Consider the following 17,733-nt stretch of genomic DNA (forward strand, 5'->3'; position numbering starts at 1 on the left):
AGCTCACAGGAAAAATGCACCAGATGTGCATACTCAGAATCCCATAGACCAGAGCACAGTAGCTATTGGTAACAAAGGTAATGAGGAATATATATATATATATATATATATATATATATCAAGCAAGATGGCCCCAGTAGTGTTGGTCCAGTATCCAATGGAGCAAGGAAGCTTCCAGCAGAATGCAACTGGTAAATGAATCAGTAGCAACAAAAATCACTGCTCAGGTGGCTAATACAGTTAATAGAACAAAGGAATCATCACATCTCTGCTCCTTTTAAAAACAAAGGGGAAAATGGACAAGAACTATAAAAACCATGGAGAACTCTCAGGATTATTAGTGATTATAGTTCATAATTAGTGGAGGTGCAAAGTACTAGAAGACAAGAGAAGGGTCAATGTTATACAGATCTTCAGCCAGAGAAACTACCAGGAGGTAAAAATCGGGGAAATTAGTTTTACTTCTCAGAAAATGCACAAAGGAAGTCAGCATGATAAACTAGAAACAGCTTGGTTTTAATGAATCGCATCAAACCAGCTTACTTTTTTCACCATAAGACAGTAACGACCTCATGATTTCTAATGAAGAGCCAGCTGATATGGTTTCAAAAGCTTTATAACAGTCAAAACAGCTCACATGGAACTCTCCTAGGCAAATGAGAGAAGCATGGTCTAAAATTACTAGAATTTTTTTAGAGGTGTACAGTATACTTTAAAAATAATAGTAATATATGACAAATGCGACCCTGCTTGGAAATCATACTTCCAGAATGGTTATTACTATTTCTTACCGAGAAGAAGGGGTGCATCTCCCAGGTTGGCCAAACCCAGTACTTTAACAGCCTGGAGACGTCTTCAAGATCACTGCATCAACATGAGATGGACTGCAAATGCATGGGAGAGCAGCCCAAGCTAGGAATGGGTTTGCTGTATGAGGTGGACTGAAAAGGTAGGAGACTACCAGCTGGTAAATGCTGCAAGCGTGATATGTAGCAGGAGCAACCTACATTTAAATATGACACAGGAAAGGGCTGGATCACTGAAACAGACTGGATCAACCGTGTGTGGTGGGGAAAAGTGGTCTCTGAAGAGGTGTGTTACCTGTGAGATGCACAAAGCACAACAAATCCTCCACTCTGGTGGGTGCTGGGAAGGTATCAGCTGGCACCTTGTGATCAGGTTTTGGTGCTGTACTTCAAGGAAGAGGTGGGTCAAGCAGTCCGTGAGACAACACAAAAACCCACTCAAACTGGAAAATCTCACCTTCGAGGAGAAATAACAAATAATGAGTTTTCTGTGTTCATCATGGATAGGGCAAGCATAACAAAGGTAAACTCAGGCAAGAAACATCCAGAGACACTCTGTAAGGCTGGGACAAGCAGTGCTGGCTCTGGCTGCCTGCGGGCTCTGCAGAGCTTCATCACCAGGGCCAAGAACCAGCCCTGCCCCAGGAGCCACCCAGCCGGAGCTGATCCTGCCCGGGGGCACGGGGCGCTCTACCCCCTCCTTGTCTTCAGTGCTGCACGTTAAAGGACTGAAGAGATTGAAATCCTTCCTGACAGCTCAGGCTCCGAGTGAACAATGGGTTTGTTCTCTCTGACTACAGCAGTTAAGGTGGCCACCATGGGAAGTTCTCCTTAGCAAAATTAATGTTCAAACTTACCATTTTCAGCTTTCCATCACTGAAACACAGAAAACTCCTCAGAGACCAACACACTGTTGTCTTGCAGCAAAAAGCAGACATGGACAGCTTTCTATCCTGATCCAGTTCACCTTGTCCATCACCAGGCAGCACCTCAGCTGGCACAGCAGTAACAAAACCAGCCCAGGGTCCATCCAGGAGCAGAGGAGGGAGCTGGAGACAGGACCAGAGACAAGGCTGTGACGTGGATCCAAAGCCCACCCAGCAGGCAGGGACACCCACAGCACAGCTCAGGAAGGGGCTGAGTGCCCAGACCTGGGTTTAAATGGAGCTCCCAGCCCAGGAGCAGGGGGTGTGTCTGGCCAGGTGAGGCTCATGGGGCAATCAAGGTCCATCAGTGCACCCAGCGACACAGCAGCTGGGTGCAGAGATGTTTTGTAACATACACTTGGGGGATTTGGATCCTCTAGACATGCTGCAATGGAACATAGCTACACTCTTGATTACTTCCTGAGGAATTCCAGCTGCCGCGGCTTTGATGGTGACAGCTAAAACGAAACCGGATTTGCCATGGTGAGCTCAAGGGTTTCTAATGCTCAGTGCACAGCGGTGACCTCACGACTGCCCTGTGCTGGCACAACTTCTGTCATCCTATTGATGCATAGGAGTCTATTAAAATCCTCGATCTCTAGAGCACAGTTCTGGTGTGGGATTAACACGATCTCTGGAAAACATGACTGGCGATGTCCTGAAACTTCCCCAGCATCCCCTCCAGCCTTTGCTATGGCATCCGCGTGCCAGCTCTGCGGAGTCTGAGCACGGAGCGAGATCGAGCCTGGGCTGCTGATTCATGGCGACAGAGCTGAGCCAGAGACACCAAGCTGACTGTGCTGTTAGACCTATCTATGCAGCAATGCATTTAAAAAAAAATCAATGAAGAGCTCCTCAGTCTCCTCTGTTCAGCAGACAGTGGGTTTGGCTGTGTTTGGTATGCATTGAGGAAGGGAGTGCAATGAAAAACGCTCTTTCTGATGGGCAAACAATCTTGCAGATACAGGAAGCAACAGAGTTATTTCACTATGGTATCTATAGCAGATTACACATGAAGAATAAGGTCGCATGTCTGTTTGTGTGCATCCATAGAAGCAGATAGAGATACCTGTGTTGGTACTGAGAGCAACCAGATTGAGACAGCGCTTCAGCGACGGGCAACTGTTCGTGCTGGGACTGTGGTTGAAGTCTGAATGTGGAAAGAGAAAATTCTTCATCTTCACCTTCATCTTCCTGGATTAAAAGCACAAGCGCTGCCTCCATGGTTGTGCTTAATTTAGATGGTGATGCAGTCTGTGGTGTCAACCTTTCTGTCCTAAAATACTATGGATACATGAAGCAATTAAGTCATGACAAGGGGAGGTGAAATCACAAATCAGTTTTTTTTTTTTCGGTAAGAGTTGTCTCTGCGAAGAACGTTAACTCACAGTTTGTGAAGTCCAGTATCAATAACTTGTTGTGAGACCGGGACTCCATCCACACAGTGCAGCCTTTTGTGGGGTGGAAGGAGTTTGGATTGCCCAGCGCACTGAGCTGCTGAAGGATCACAGACATCTGCTGACCTGAGTTAGGTTATTCTCTCACGGGGAACTCCATTTATTATCTGCAGCTGAAGAAAAGTGACGTAGCGTGTGGCATGTGGTCACATTTTCACATTTCATGGACTAAACTGGCAAGTTGCTGTAGAGAAGCACAATTCTGAGTGCAGCGGTTCCTGCTGTGCCGTGTTGACCGTGCTGGGTTGGCCGCCTTGAAGGCCCATCTTGTGAAAGAACGTGTTCTGACAGGGTTCATCCCTGTACAATTTTGTAGTTATTTTAATTAAAGTGAAAATTCGTTCAGCAGCACTTTCTTTCGTCAGCATCCAAATTTCTCCAACTTCAGCCCGTCAGATCGGGCGCCTTAGTGAAACAACTTCACTGCACGCTCTGGATGAACTGCATCGCTGTGAAGTAGAGAACTCAGATGTGAAGGTGTTTAACGTGAGATTTGTTCTTCATGAGTGGAAGCACATTTCTCAGAGGAACCGCGTGCCCGGTGCTTTGTGTGACCTGCTGGGCTGGTGGGCCAGGACGCAGCTGGTGACACCTCCAGTAGACACGCGGTGCTTGAGCCGCCGTGGCTCTTCTCAAGGACAGGCGCTTTCCACACAGCAAAGGTAATTTCCAACAATGGAGAATTTGCCGTGTTGCAGATCATACAATTCCTGTCGTCGACTGTCCTTGCTGCTGGACATGTGCTGAGTGGACTTGCGTCTTGTTTCCAACCAGACCCTTTGGTGCTTGCAGCCTCCACACCTTGCGTCATACTGGCCATTTAGATACTCCTTTGCTAAGCTGCCTCCTATTGCTAATCTTCCTCTGACCATACGCCCCCAGACGTCCCTTCTTCCTCTGCATTAGGTTAATAACCACGCAGAGTTTTCTGAAACTGTGCCATGGCTACGGTTGTCGTTCAGAAACCTTTTCTGTTTTCCGCCTGTTCTGACTGTAGACAGGACACACCATTTCACACAGTACTTGGTAACCATCTCAAGAAGACCCCACAACCTGGTAAAAACACTTCTGGGTTTTACTTAACATATTTCTTCTCCAACATTCTTTCTTTTCTCTATGCACAGAATCACTTTGGGAAACTGTTTCTCAAAAGACAGGGTGGAAAACGAAGCTGTCCCTATGTGAAGCTCTCAGATTCGTGGCTTTCCACTCAGCTGCATTAGAAAGGATATTTTCAAACAGTTTGAATGCCACATTCTGCATAATTTTTAATTGGAGAGAGTCCTATGTAAAGATTATTTTGAGAAAAAAGTTAGGAATGCAATTAAACATTTTCAAACAAGAAATCTGTGCCAGGCCCTGAGGTCCTTTAGTTCATTAATGTAGCACTGCTCGACCACCGAATACAGTGGAACAGCACTCTGTTGAAACAATTACTGCTTAATAATGGGCAACTTCTGGTCTTGCATGAGCTTCTACCTCATGGGCAACTGTGTATGTGCTCCCCCAAGGCTGAACTGAGCCCTGGGGAAATGCGACACAAAACCCAAATGTGCCTTCCTGAGCACGAGGAAGAAGAGAGATTTCTCATCAAAAGAAATAAAGATCTTCTACATTTGCACTACCACCTTAAGAAAGGGCTTGTTCTTAGTGAGATGAACTTGCTTTTTCTTCTCTTCTTCTAAAACAAACACTTGGAAGAATTACTGAAACCCTTTGCTACACATTGTTTAATCTATTCACTTTCTTAAAGTGTGTAACTGGAACAAATCAGGTGACGTGTAAAACTTCAGTTTCGTGGAGTCCTGCCAAAATGCTGTGGTTAAAAATAAGGAAGCTTCCCAGGTGGACAGGACAGGAATGGACATTCTTGTTTGCAGAGACGACAACACCGTCCATAGGGCAGATTTTCTCCTTTGCTGCCCATTGTGGTAAACTCTTCTCATCAGTGAACCAGTCTGTATGGGTTTATCTGCAGTCACGATGATGATCCTCGGTGGGTCATTCTGCAGGAGGTTTTTTATCAAGTTCCTGCCTACATTAAAGCTGACGACAGTTGTTGATGTTTCTGTAAGGATCTCCTGTGTCCTGGGATAGATTCTCCTGTGCACAATTTCCATTTGGATTTTTCCTGATACCAAGCTGAGAAAGAAAATGCATGAAATGATTGCTTACATTAATTGGGTGAAGAGTTTACTCAAATCACTCAGTAATATCTTTTATTTTTCAGGCACTGAAAATGTCTCAATGGGAGGTTATTATTATTTATTTTTTATTAAATCAAAGCACATTTAGAAGCGCTGCTTGTCATTTGAATATTTGTATGGAATAAAGTGCTACAGCAAAAATGTGTAAACGCTGAATTGCCTCTATTTACAATGCCAGTATTCATGCCCATTAAGAAAACTCATCATATGTGCTTATGGGCTATGCATATCACCTCTGGAGAATGTATATCCCAGGGCCAATAAGGAGTTACATTGGAAAGAGGGTTTAAAAGCCCAGCCTGTGAGAGTGCTTCTGCACACTGCATCCAGGAATATCACACTGCATGCAGGAATAACACACACTGCATCTGGGAATATCACACTGCATGCAGGAATAACACACACTGCATCTGGGAATATCACACTGCATGCAGGAACATCACACTGCATCTGGGAATAACACACTGCATGCAGGAATAACACACACCGCATGCAGGAATATTACACACTGCATCCGGGAATATCACACTGCATGCAGGAATAACACACACTGCATCCAGGAATATCACACTGCATGCAGGAATATCGCACACTGCATCCGGGAATATCACACTGCATGCAGGAACATGACACTGCATCTGGGAATAACACACTGCATGCAGGAATAACACACACTGCATGCAGGAATAACACACACCGCATGCAGGAATAACACACACTGCATCCGGGAATATCACACTGCATGCAGGAATAACACACACTGCATCCAGGAATATCACACTGCATGCAGGAATATCGCACACTGCATCCGGGAATATCACACTGCATGCAGGAATAACACACACTGCATGCAGGAATAACACACACTGCATGCAGGAATAACACACACCGCATGCAGGAATAACACACACTGCATCCGGGAATATCACACTGCATGCAGGAATAACACACACTGCATCCAGGAATATCACACTGCATGCAGGAATATCGCACACTGCATCCGGGAATATCACACTGCATGCAGGAATAACACACACTGCATCTGGGAATATCACACTGCATGCAGGAATATCGCACACTGCATCTGGGAATAACTCACTGCATGCAGGAATAACACACACTGCATCTGGGAATATCACACTGCATGCAGGAATATCGCACACTGCATGCAGGAATAACACACTGCATGCAGGAATAACACACACTGCATCCAGGAATAACACACACTGCATGCAAGAATATCGCACCCTGCATCTGGGAATAACACACTGCATGCGGGAATAACACACACTGCATGCAGGAATATCACACACTGCATGCAGGAATAATGCGCGCTGCATGCAGGAATATCACACTGCATGCAGGAATAGCACACACTGTGTGCACTGCGGAGCGTGCGATGCTGACCTGCCCAGCCTCCCACCCACATCTCCCATGTCGCTGAGGAGCGGGGACATCACTGAGGGTTTGCGCTCACAGTGGCGTTTGCACTCACGGGTCAGCGGTTTGTTTAAGCAGATGGCGCTGAACCCAGCTCGGAAGGGCTGGTCTGGAGTGTGGAGCTGCAGGGTGATGGGCAAGGGCTGGGTGGGAGGACGAAGATGCTGACCTCCATGGAGCCAAGTGCCAGCATCTTCTCTGCCTTCCCCCCGGGCAGTCCCTGGACAGCATCTGACAGCTCGTCCTTGTGCCCAGGGCTCCTTTAGGAGCTGAGTCACTGGTGCAGGGGGTCCCGGACCTCCTCCTTTGCTTGAGCCACTGGTCGGTGCCATGGTCAGGTCAGCCCTTGGCTGAGGTGGTGGTTTGTTAGCTCAGATAAATGCTGCATGTTTCACAGGGCTGTTGGGAGGATGTGGGCTCGCCTGTACATATACAGAACTGCAACATTAATAATTTCTGCAACAGCAATACTGAAATGAGTTAAATTCTGTTCTGATCTGGCACTTCTGACCTGTTAAAATAACTGTTGAAAACGCCGCATCCAAATGAGGACACTGCTGCTGTTGTTGCCTCCGGCCATTATTGGCACAAAGAAAAAGTGACATTTCATGCTCTTCAACCTAAAGTCAGTTTAAGCTTACTGTTTGCTTGGGGTTGTTTTGGGGTGCCTCTGTGCCAAAGACCTTCAAAATTTCTGTAATCTATACAGTGTCAACCTCTTCTTACACAATTTACCTCAAGAGATACGTTCAAGGTGGTGTACTGATTTCCCTCCAACTTGCTATCAATAGCTCAAGTTCTTGCAATTAACTAATTACATAGAAGATTAACCTGCTCACCTGAAAAGAACAGAAGACTTCAGATTTGACTCATTAAGATCATTGTGTTTTCTGAAGGAAATTGTGCTGTGAAGATTAAATGAAATTCTTAAGGGAAGAACCAGTTCCATTGAATAATTAGCTTAATAAATATCAAGCTCATATCATTTGTATTCCCTCTACGAGCTGATCTTTCATAAGCCTTATGCATCTTCTCTTCAGTGTACTGCAAACATTGGCAGCAGATGTTGAAGAACAGGTACAGCGCTTGAGTGTGGTAATGCAATAAAAATAGTTAGAGAGTCCTTGAAAGACATGAAGACGAGCATTTTTTTGGCAGTAAGAACATACTTTGTTCATCCCCTGGGTGCTGTAATCAGAAGGCAGAGGAAAACAGGGCTACGGCAAAACAAATCGCTGGCAATGACCTTTTGTGCAGGGAGGAATTCCAAAGGTCTGTTTTACCCGGAAGGAGCGGCGGATGCGCAGCGGCCGCTCTGTGTCTGTAGCCATCGGCTCCAGAGGAGCCCTGGCTGGTGTCCCAGCTCTCACCCCGCACTGTGGGTGGAGATGAAGCCACCACGGTCCCAGCCTTGGGGATGCTGTGCTTCGGGTGGATGCGGTTACGCTGTCCCAGGGAGAAGGCACCAGCAGGACGCCCTTGCAGAATGCACCCCAGAAGCCAAGCACGTGCCCTTCAAATGTACCAAGAGGAGCTGCCCTTTACTCCTGAAATGGCATTTGCAAAGCCTTTGGAAACGGTCTGTCAGTGCTTGCATCCCTTTCTGTGCCTACCCTGCATTTCAGCAGGGCTTCACGGGGCAGCGAGGACTCTGCGGGCTCAGAGGCAGCTACAGGGACAGACACACAGCACAGGGACACAGCACAGGGACACAGTACAAGTATAAAGTACAGATACGCAGTACAGGTACAGACACACAGTACAGGGACACAGTACAGGTACAGGTAGACAGTACAAGTATAAAGTACAGGTACACAGTACAGGTACACAGTACAGGTACAGACACACAGTACAGGGACACAGTACAGGTACAGGTACACAATACAGGTACACAGTACAGGTACACAGTACAAGTATAAAGTACAGGTACACAGTACAGGTACAGACACACAGTACAGGGACACAGTACAGGTACAGGTACACAGTACAAGTATAAAGTACAGGTACACAGTACAGGTACACAGTACAGGTACAGACACACAGTACAGGTACACAGTACAGGTACAGACACACAGTACAGGTATAACACATTCTCCATCTCTTCCCTGGCTCATACTTCTGAGCTCTGTAGGGCATTTGCAGCTGACCTGCAGAGCCAGGGCTGTCCCAGCCCTGGAGACACCCGTCAGTCCTTCCGCAATAGCATTCCTGTGCTTGGCCCAGGGTGAACATTTCCAAAAGCTCTTGGACCAAATCAAAGCAAAGATCCACTGAATCTCAGGAGTGCTCGGCCTTCTGCATGGTTCCTTTTCTTTGATGTACAGTAAACATGACTTTTAAACCACCCATGAAACTGAAATCTTAGGAAAACAACAGATTAACAATACGCCAGAGAAAAGTTTTGAACAGACCTTCAGAAGTGAAGGAGGGAGAGGAAGGGAGGTTTGCAGCTACCATAGCCCCTGCATGCACGGACATGTGAGAGACACCGCGGGTACAGATTACCCTTTATGTTCTCCCATGTCATACTCATGCAATATAACACTGGGATTTCAGAACTAATTTTAAAACAGAGGTTGACACTCCAAACCTGACAGGGCTCTAAGAAAGATTAAAATAGAAATACTCTACTTGAGAATTTAACTGCAGTCTAGGGCACAATTAGTGAGCAAATACACCATTAATTAAAAGGATCAAGGGCATAGCAGGGCTATTATAAGAGGACTGACTGTAGTAATATCACGGTTAACTGAGTGACTATTTGCCTGTACTTGAATGGAGAGCAGAACTTGTAATTAATTACTTGTATTTCCATTTTCCTCTGGAGCTATGCCATTGCCCAACTGCACTGATCACCATTTAAAACATACTATTTCTTGGATCTGGACCATTGGAAATGGCATCTCAGCAGTGAAATTTCTGATTCATTGTTGCCTGTCTTACATTCCCTGCTCTGAAACACAGTTTGGCAGATAAAATGAGTTCCTGTGGAGCGAAACGGGAAGAATATTCATCTCTGGGATGGCCCTGAGTGAAAGCGGGGTTCAAGACCCTTCTTTGGCACATACAAAGACATTTTATTTCCTTTCTACCAGATTTGAAGACCTATGTTGTATCTCATTAATGCTAAATACATTTCAATGCACATCCTGCATATCTGCTGACAATTATTTGTCATATATCCCCCACTCCAACCACCTCTTCCCCTCACTTCAACGGAAGAAATAAAAAAGCTGCTTCCTTTTGGGTTAGACCAAAACGGTTCAAGGTCCTTTCAAGTACGGTTTGCTGTATGAATTAGATGTCTCTGAATACAGCAGTTTCCTTTCTTGCTTGGAGAAATTCTATGAAGGAAATTTTTTAGTAAGTGATAAGCTTGACACTGGCTTGATGGGGATTTTCAATGGAGTTTTGAGGAGCTGTGCCAGCAAAGAACACAAAGATATATTCATTTTAACCTCCGAGAACAAATAGTTTCCAGAAAGGTCACATTGCTGCAAGACATGACATGATGAGCTGGATCTCACGAAGCTGGTATAAACTGGCCTGCGGTCACATTTGCTCTGGTCTTAAATCAAGACCGAATTTCCTTTGCAGACATGGGCTGAAGGAACAGCTGCTGGGTGAGGCTCCTGTGCCCTGAGTTACAGCCCGAGGGAGACACCATGGTCTCCAGCGCCTCTTCCAGCGAGACACAGAACAGAATCGCAGCGGTTGGCAGCCACTGCTGATGTCTCTCTGCTCCATTCCCCTCCCGGCTCCTGCTCCACTGCCAGCTCCTGCAGCCGCCTCCTCGCTGTGTGGCACTGGGCTCCCCGATGGGTGTTCACCAGGCCTGTGTCTTGGCTACAAACCCACCTGTACTAACGTTTGTTTGCCATCAGTCTTACCTGACCAGCCATACAATCCATTTTCAACTTCTGTGAGTGTTTGCTACATTCATGCTTTTTGGATAATATCTATATGTTCACCCTCAGAGCAGAGAATAGTGTGTGTCTTCGTAACTTTTTGTAAGTAATCTTATTAAAACACCTTAATTTCATTATCTGCTCTTAATAAAAACCCAGAGATAAAGTTAAATATCTTATGAGTATTACACAGTTACCTCTATCTGTCAAACCTGCAGTCTCCTAAGAGTAAAAGCAAACCAGCTGACTTCAACACTGGCTTTCCATAGTCCAGGCTGTCTGCACTAGGACTGGCCCTATCTTATTGCTCTCTCTTCAGCCTGTATTAATAATTCCTTATTAATTAAACAGGACGACATCGTGTCACCTGGTTTGTGGCTGCTGGGTTCGCCCTCTGTGCCCATGACCCGTCCCTGCTGCGGAGTGTCCCTGCTGCTCCGGATTGAGCGCGGGTCGGTGCCCGGGGACACGGCCGAGCCCGCCCAGCCGGGGCCCGCACGCCGCTTCCCCCTGACCTGAACACTTCAGGACAGATTCTTCTAGTGCGCTCCTTGAGGAGAAAGTATTGGAAAACACTTCACCACCCTGTTTAGCATAGAGAATTCTTCCTGCTTTTTCTCAGGTGCAGAAAATAAATATTTATAGTTCCTGCCAGTCTGCACCATGACTAACAGAATCTTATTTCTGTGCAGTAATTTGTCTACAGTGCTTCTAGGATTTTATCACTAACGCAATGCATAAAATCATAACGGCCTAAACGTTTCCTTCTGATGGTGCGAAGCTCTGCTAGTCCTGCAGCATTTTTAAGTTCTTCATCTTCCTTTGCTATTCCTATTTGCCTGCGACACTTCGCTCACCCACTGCCCTTGGTCCCCACTGGCGGTGCTGACCCGCGCTCCAGGGCCAGCTCAGCACCGCGCTGGGGGCTCCGGGCGGGCGGCTCCGCCAGGTCTTGTCTGTAAATGGGAATAACAGTACTTCACAGACATCTTATAGATCCATCACAGGTCACAAAATCGCTGACTCTGAAGTGGCAACGCTGGGGCTAAAAGAGAGAGCAGGGCAGCCAGGGAGCGGTGGTTTCCGCACAAATTGCTGTGGAACCACGTCCCAGCAGGAAAACAACCTCCAGAAGTAAATTCACCCCCCAGAAGCTGAGTGGGTTGGGAGAGGAGCAGGGGGAGGAAAGAAAAGGGGATCATGAAAGAATGAGAGGGACCGAGAAGGTAAACCAGTAGTTACTAATCTGTGAAAACCTCTTTTTTGACTACATGGTTTCTTCCTCCTGCTGCATTTTCCACTAACAGATTATTAATTCACCACACATGCTTTGTATTTCCCCAGGTTGCATTTTGCCTGCTAAGAGAAGATATTCATATTTTGACATTGTCTGAGCAAATTCAGATTTGCCGGAGATAATGATTTGTTATTAAGTTTAGAAGCCTTTTTTGCATAATTAAATTAGAATGGTTTTCTTCGTGTTAAGATTTATGATATTGGTTTTAGATACCAAACAGGCTCTTGTTTGCTTTCTTGCCTGTGTACACTGGTCTGTTTCAGTGGTGTGGACGTGGAAAATATAGCATGGAAATATTGGTGCTGTAAGAGACTAGATCATTTCTGGTCTTACATTAATGTGTTTATGTATCATGTGGTTGTTCCTTGCCCTAAGCTTGAACTCATAATGATAGCTGGGAAAAGGAGACTAAAAAAACAGGTTAAACTAACAAAATACAAAAATCCACCTGGCTATTCAGCCATGTGAGAACAGTGGGTCGCGTTGCTTGGGTTTTGGAGCAGTTTGGGTTATTTTCTAAAATAGCAGTCCCACTGGAAATAATAACAATTTCCTTAACTGTACGATAAATCAAAGTAACTGAGCTCAAGTGCCGGTTTTGGCCTCATTCATGACATTTCCAGGTATCTGGAATATGGAATAACGTTGTCCCTTTATACCGAAAATTCTTGCATTTCCCTGAATTCCTCTCTTTCTGTGAAACTGAGACTCATTCCTCTTATTTCAGAGATATAAAATGAGGTAATACTGTGTCTTGTTCTCACTTGGGTAGTAAAATGTCCTTTCCTGGGCAGGTGTAGTTCAGCCTTCCCACGGCACAGCTTGTGTAGCCCAAACCACTTGGTTCAGCGCCCAAAAGCACCCAACATTTATCGTGGACAAATGGTCATAATCTCTCTAAAAATGCGTTGGTTTTATTTGATTTCTGATAAATTCTTGGCTTCAAAGATGCCTGTTCCAACTGTTTTTATTGGTAAACGGTGCCCTGGGCAAACCCACAAAGTGCCCATTGCTGCCACTGCTGGAGCCCCTGGAGTCAGGAGGCTTAAAACTGTACTTAGAGTTAAACGTGGTTTCAGCCGACATCACCCTACAGGTGCCTTTCTCAGCTGAGGACCATATTTATCTCCTTTAACTCTCGTTATTCTTCCCTTGTTTCTTACACAAATCTGGATGCACAGCACTTTTTCATTCCTGATTTTGGTGGTTTTCTTTACATTTAGTGCACTCTTATTCCTCTCTATTTTTACGTGACTGGGGGGTATCACTCCTATTTTTCATAAACAGATAATTTTCAATATTATCCTACTAAAAAAGAAAGAAACAATGCTTCCAAATCTGGCATGGTCTTTGACCGAGGGCCAATCTCTGACATGGTCAAGAGGGGACGACAGGAGACGAACTGTTTGGATTCCTCAAGACTCGTATTCTGTGTAACTTAAAATGATAAAAACCCCAGCAATATTGCACTTCAAATGAAACAGCTTAGGACTGAGACTGGGCCGGCTCATACATAAAAAGCAACATGGTGTTTTCTTCATTTTGCACTATAAACCACAAAATACCTAAAATGTACAAAACCAGACTGAAATGGCATCATCCAATCGGCCATAAGGCAGAGCCGCACATCAGGGTTCTTTTCACAGTTTTATACAAAGAAATTTCCAAGATATTCTTCCTAAGTCCTGTGTTTCAAATCTCTTTTCTGAGCCCCCGTGGGTTTGTTGCACAAAATAACGCTGCTCATCTCCCCTCCCACAGGTGGTTTTCAATCCAGGATCCAGAGCCCGTGCTGTGGGTCGGCACCAAACTATTTTCCAAGACTAATGATAATTCTTACCCAGACCTCGATGACCGTCGGGCAGGACCGTGCAGGTCCGAGCGCCTGTTCCAGGCAGCTCCCGTTCGCAGCACAGCCGCAGAACTCGAGGAACCAGAAGATCAAACCAACCCTTTTGTCACTCAGATTGAGCTGAACAAGTTGGGTTTTTTTAATTGCCATTTCTGTTATCTTCTTAAATACGCCCTTTGGAAAGCAACGTGGATGTTCTCATTTTAATAACACTTTCCTTTTTACAACGTGATCGCTACAAAAGGGCTCTGGGGGTTTCAGGAAATGGAAAACTCCTGGGGGGGTTTCTCCGAAAATGAGGCTGGCTTGGCAAAGCCGTCGTGGTGCTGAGCGGATGCAGCTGCGGATGCTGGATTGGGGAGGAAAGCAGCGTGCTTAGAGAATGATGCGGAGTTAATGCATCGCAAACAAGAAATACCCTCCAGACTCATAGGATGTGCCCTCTAGACTGCACTTATTTGTCTATACTTGTAACATTTCCCAAATCTCTTGGTTTTACAGCACTGAAATCATTGATACAAGCATTTCGGTACAATTTTCCAGAGAGCTGTAGGCTTTCATCACTGATAGTAGCAGCTACTGAATAGGGGAAACAAGCGCTCTGCACCAGTATTTTCACACCCATGCATATGTATGAGCAATGACTAAATAGATCGGAACTTCTCAGCCTCAGAAAGGGAAAAAATCAAACCCTGAGAATATGAGAGCAGCCTGTAAAGCCAGAAACGACAGAGACAGTGAATGGGGGTGGCTAGTCATTGCTTTCGTAAAACAAAAAGAACTTACCAGGTAACATGTTAAAAACAAACAGAAGAGAACAGTTTTTCACCCAAATGCCAGGCAAACGTCTGTCAAGGATGACATTACGTAGCTGTTCTTGCCTTGGGGCAAGCGATGGACCAGATGTCCTCTTAATGTTCCCTTTCAGTCCTGTTTCCTGTGATTCTACAATTTGATTGCAGAACTCATTGGCACAAGCTTTAGCAGTCGCTAAAGTCATAAAATCATTAAAAAAACCCACTGCATAGAATAAAACTCCGGCAAGGACTGTTAATCACAGCAGACTGGGGCAATCTCTGACTCCGGTGGTCTCCGATCAGCTGTTTGCTCGGGGGAGCCTTGCTCTGCCCAGCCGGGATTGCCCTGCGCAGGGAAGTTTCCAGAATGGGCCTGGGCTCGCTGCTGGGATGCAGGTTCAGCCCAGCACGGTGGAATCGACACCCGGTACGTGACCAGGTTTGCAGGAGAGCACCCACCGTGTGCAGTGTCCAAACCGATGTGCTCGCGAGGTGCAGCAGAGCAGGCTGTGCCCGAAGCGGGAAATGCCTGGCATACAAATTCCACCCAGCCTTACCAGCTACATGGCATCCTCACCCATAAAACAGCAGGTGTTTTTTTGTAGGCTCATATTTCTTCGCTAAGGTACCGCTTGCAATAGAAAAAAACTAGTCAAGTAGTCTGATCTAGCAACGCTAATGGCAAATTGAGGCCACATCGCCCACCAGAGCTGTGCTGGGCAAGCACCGCACTCCACAGGCTGCGCCGCCACGTACGTGTGGGAGGCAGAAAACCTCGCAAAGCTGAGTCATTTCTGTTTCTCTGCTTTCCTCACAGTGTCCAAAACCACCACACCTGTACTGACCTCATTGTGAGTTTGTGAAGGTGTCAGGACATTTTCTTAAGAATGTGACACCGCAAATCTGGTTTAGCTGATTAAAAAAATAGATGAAGTAGTCTTTGCTACCTAAGTGTTTTCCAGATTTGCTTTAAGAAGAAAAGCCAGGTGATGACTTCAGGCACTTGAACGTGGAATCCCAGGGAACGGGGGTTTAAGCTGGTAGGATGCTGGTACCGTCAGACACCGAGCAGCAAAGATGAGATCCAGCTCGAGATCAGGCACTGCCCTGAACACGAGCCACTTAGTCTAGACTTAACAGCGACTTTGAACTTCACCATGGGAGACAATAGTCCAGGGTAACAATTAATCCATCCTTACCCCTGGCCAGCCCGCCAGCTGGGGCTGCTGGTGCCTCCCTGGGACTGGTACCCACGTCTGCGCTGCAAAGCAAACCGCAAGTGCTGCTGCAAGCCCTGCCTTGGCCTTTTCTGAGGAAAATACGATCTATACAGCAGGACTCGAAGACAATGGAATACAATACTGCAGTGCATGGGCAAAGATTTTTAATAAACCTAACAAATCTGAAGTGATGCTACATAAAGCTTCCCTGCTTTATGGAACAGCACTTGAGTAACATGCTGGGGTGAGGTGAGGAAGCAATGCAGGTGATGCTAACCCCATTAGCATGGATGGCTTTGGTACGCACCTTGGAGAAAACAGTAAAACATGAGGGTGCAAAAAAAGACCGTGATGAAATGCGGTTTGGGCTTACTGGAGGTACATAGTGCCAGATTAACAGTGTTATCAAGGAAAGCCTCGATAATGCAGCTGCTTTTTCTAGACAAGGAAACTTCAGAGGATTAATCTGCCTGAAGTTTTATAAAACACTTAATAAAGCACCACACAGGAAATAATCTATTAGAGCAGAAAATATAAGACGTTGTAAATTGAATAAGAAACTCACTGAAAGGGAAACAGCAAGAGCAGGTGAAGGGGAGGCTGGGCAAGCAGAGGGGGACAGTGCTGGCCTTGGGGACAGTGCGAATTGCTCATTAATTCTGCGTCCCAGGAGTGACAGCGCACGAGGTGGCACCGTGCAGGGGAGAGCACCGTGTGGGGTGCTGATAGGAGCTGCAGTTCTTGCTGGCGGGTTGTGACCACGGGACATGCGTCCCTGTGACAGCAGGACATGGCACTTGGGGCCCTGGGGACCCTCCTTGTGTTCCTGCGTTGCTCCCCTGACCTAGGGCTGATTGGTGCTGTAACCTCACTGCTATTTCTGTGTACAAAGTATTTCTATGAGGTGTGTGTCTGGCAGGCTGTGTGGAGAGCAGCGCCCCGGTCCCTCCATCCCGGTCCCAGCATCTAGGTCTCTGCACCCTGGTCCCTGCATCCCTTTTCCAGCATCTGGGTCTCTGCACCCTGGTCCGTTCACCCCAGTCCCAGCATCTGGGTCTCTGCACCCTGGTCCCTTCACCCCGGTCCCAGCATCTGGGTCTCTGCACCCTGGTCCCTTCACCCCGGTCCCAGCATCTGGGTCTCTGCACCCTGGTCCCTGCATCCCTTTTCCAGCATCTGGGTCTCTGCACCCTGGTCCGTTCACCCCAGTCCCAGCATCTGGGTCTCTGCACCCTGGTCCCTTCACCCCGGTCCCAGCATCTGGGTCTCTGCACCCTGGTCCCTTCACCCCGGTCCCAGCATCTGGGTCTCTGCACCCTGGTCCCTGCATCCCTTTTCCAGCATCTGGGTCTCTGCACCCTGGTCTGTTCACCCCAGTCCCAGCATCTGGGTCTCTGCACCCTGGTCCCTTCACCCCGGTCCCAGCATCCGGGTCTCTGCACCCTGGTCCTTTCACCCCGGTCCCAGCATCTGGGTCTCTGCACCCTGGTCCCTTCACCCCGGTCCCAGCATCTGGGTCTCTGCACCCTGGTCCCTGCATCCTTTTCCCAGCACCTGGGGCTCTGCACCCCTGGCCATGGCCCCTCTCCTTTTGGGATGGGGGAGCCCTGCAGAGCACAGCCCCATGACTGGGAGCCGTTCGCACCAGGCAATGCCCCACAGATCCAGGGTTACGGTTGGTCTGAGGCTCTTCCTTCACTAAACCTGTTTTTCCCCAGAGATGTTGTAAGAACAGATTTTCCTCTGAAACGCTGAGGTTCCTGGGCAGGAATAGCAGCACTGGCTCACATTCAGGGGTAACCCCCCCGCTCCGAAACAAAGAG

The 17,733-nt window shown here is 46.9% G+C and overlaps 1 long non-coding RNA gene across 1 annotated transcript; it reads right to left on the reverse strand.

Annotated features, from left to right (window-relative positions):
• Positions 1-937: 937 nt before the first annotated feature.
• LOC139828158 (uncharacterized) lies at positions 938-5,295 on the reverse strand. The gene is made up of 3 exons (XR_011739494.1): positions 1,664-5,295; positions 1,102-1,263; positions 938-1,003 (listed from the first exon to the last, which is right to left on the reverse strand). It is a non-coding gene; the product is annotated as an uncharacterized lncRNA (long non-coding RNA).
• Positions 5,296-17,733: the final 12,438 nt, after the last annotated feature.

Source organism: Patagioenas fasciata, chromosome 5 (genome assembly GCF_037038585.1).
Source record: "Patagioenas fasciata isolate bPatFas1 chromosome 5, bPatFas1.hap1, whole genome shotgun sequence".
NCBI classification, from domain to species: Eukaryota; Metazoa; Chordata; class Aves; order Columbiformes; family Columbidae; genus Patagioenas; species Patagioenas fasciata.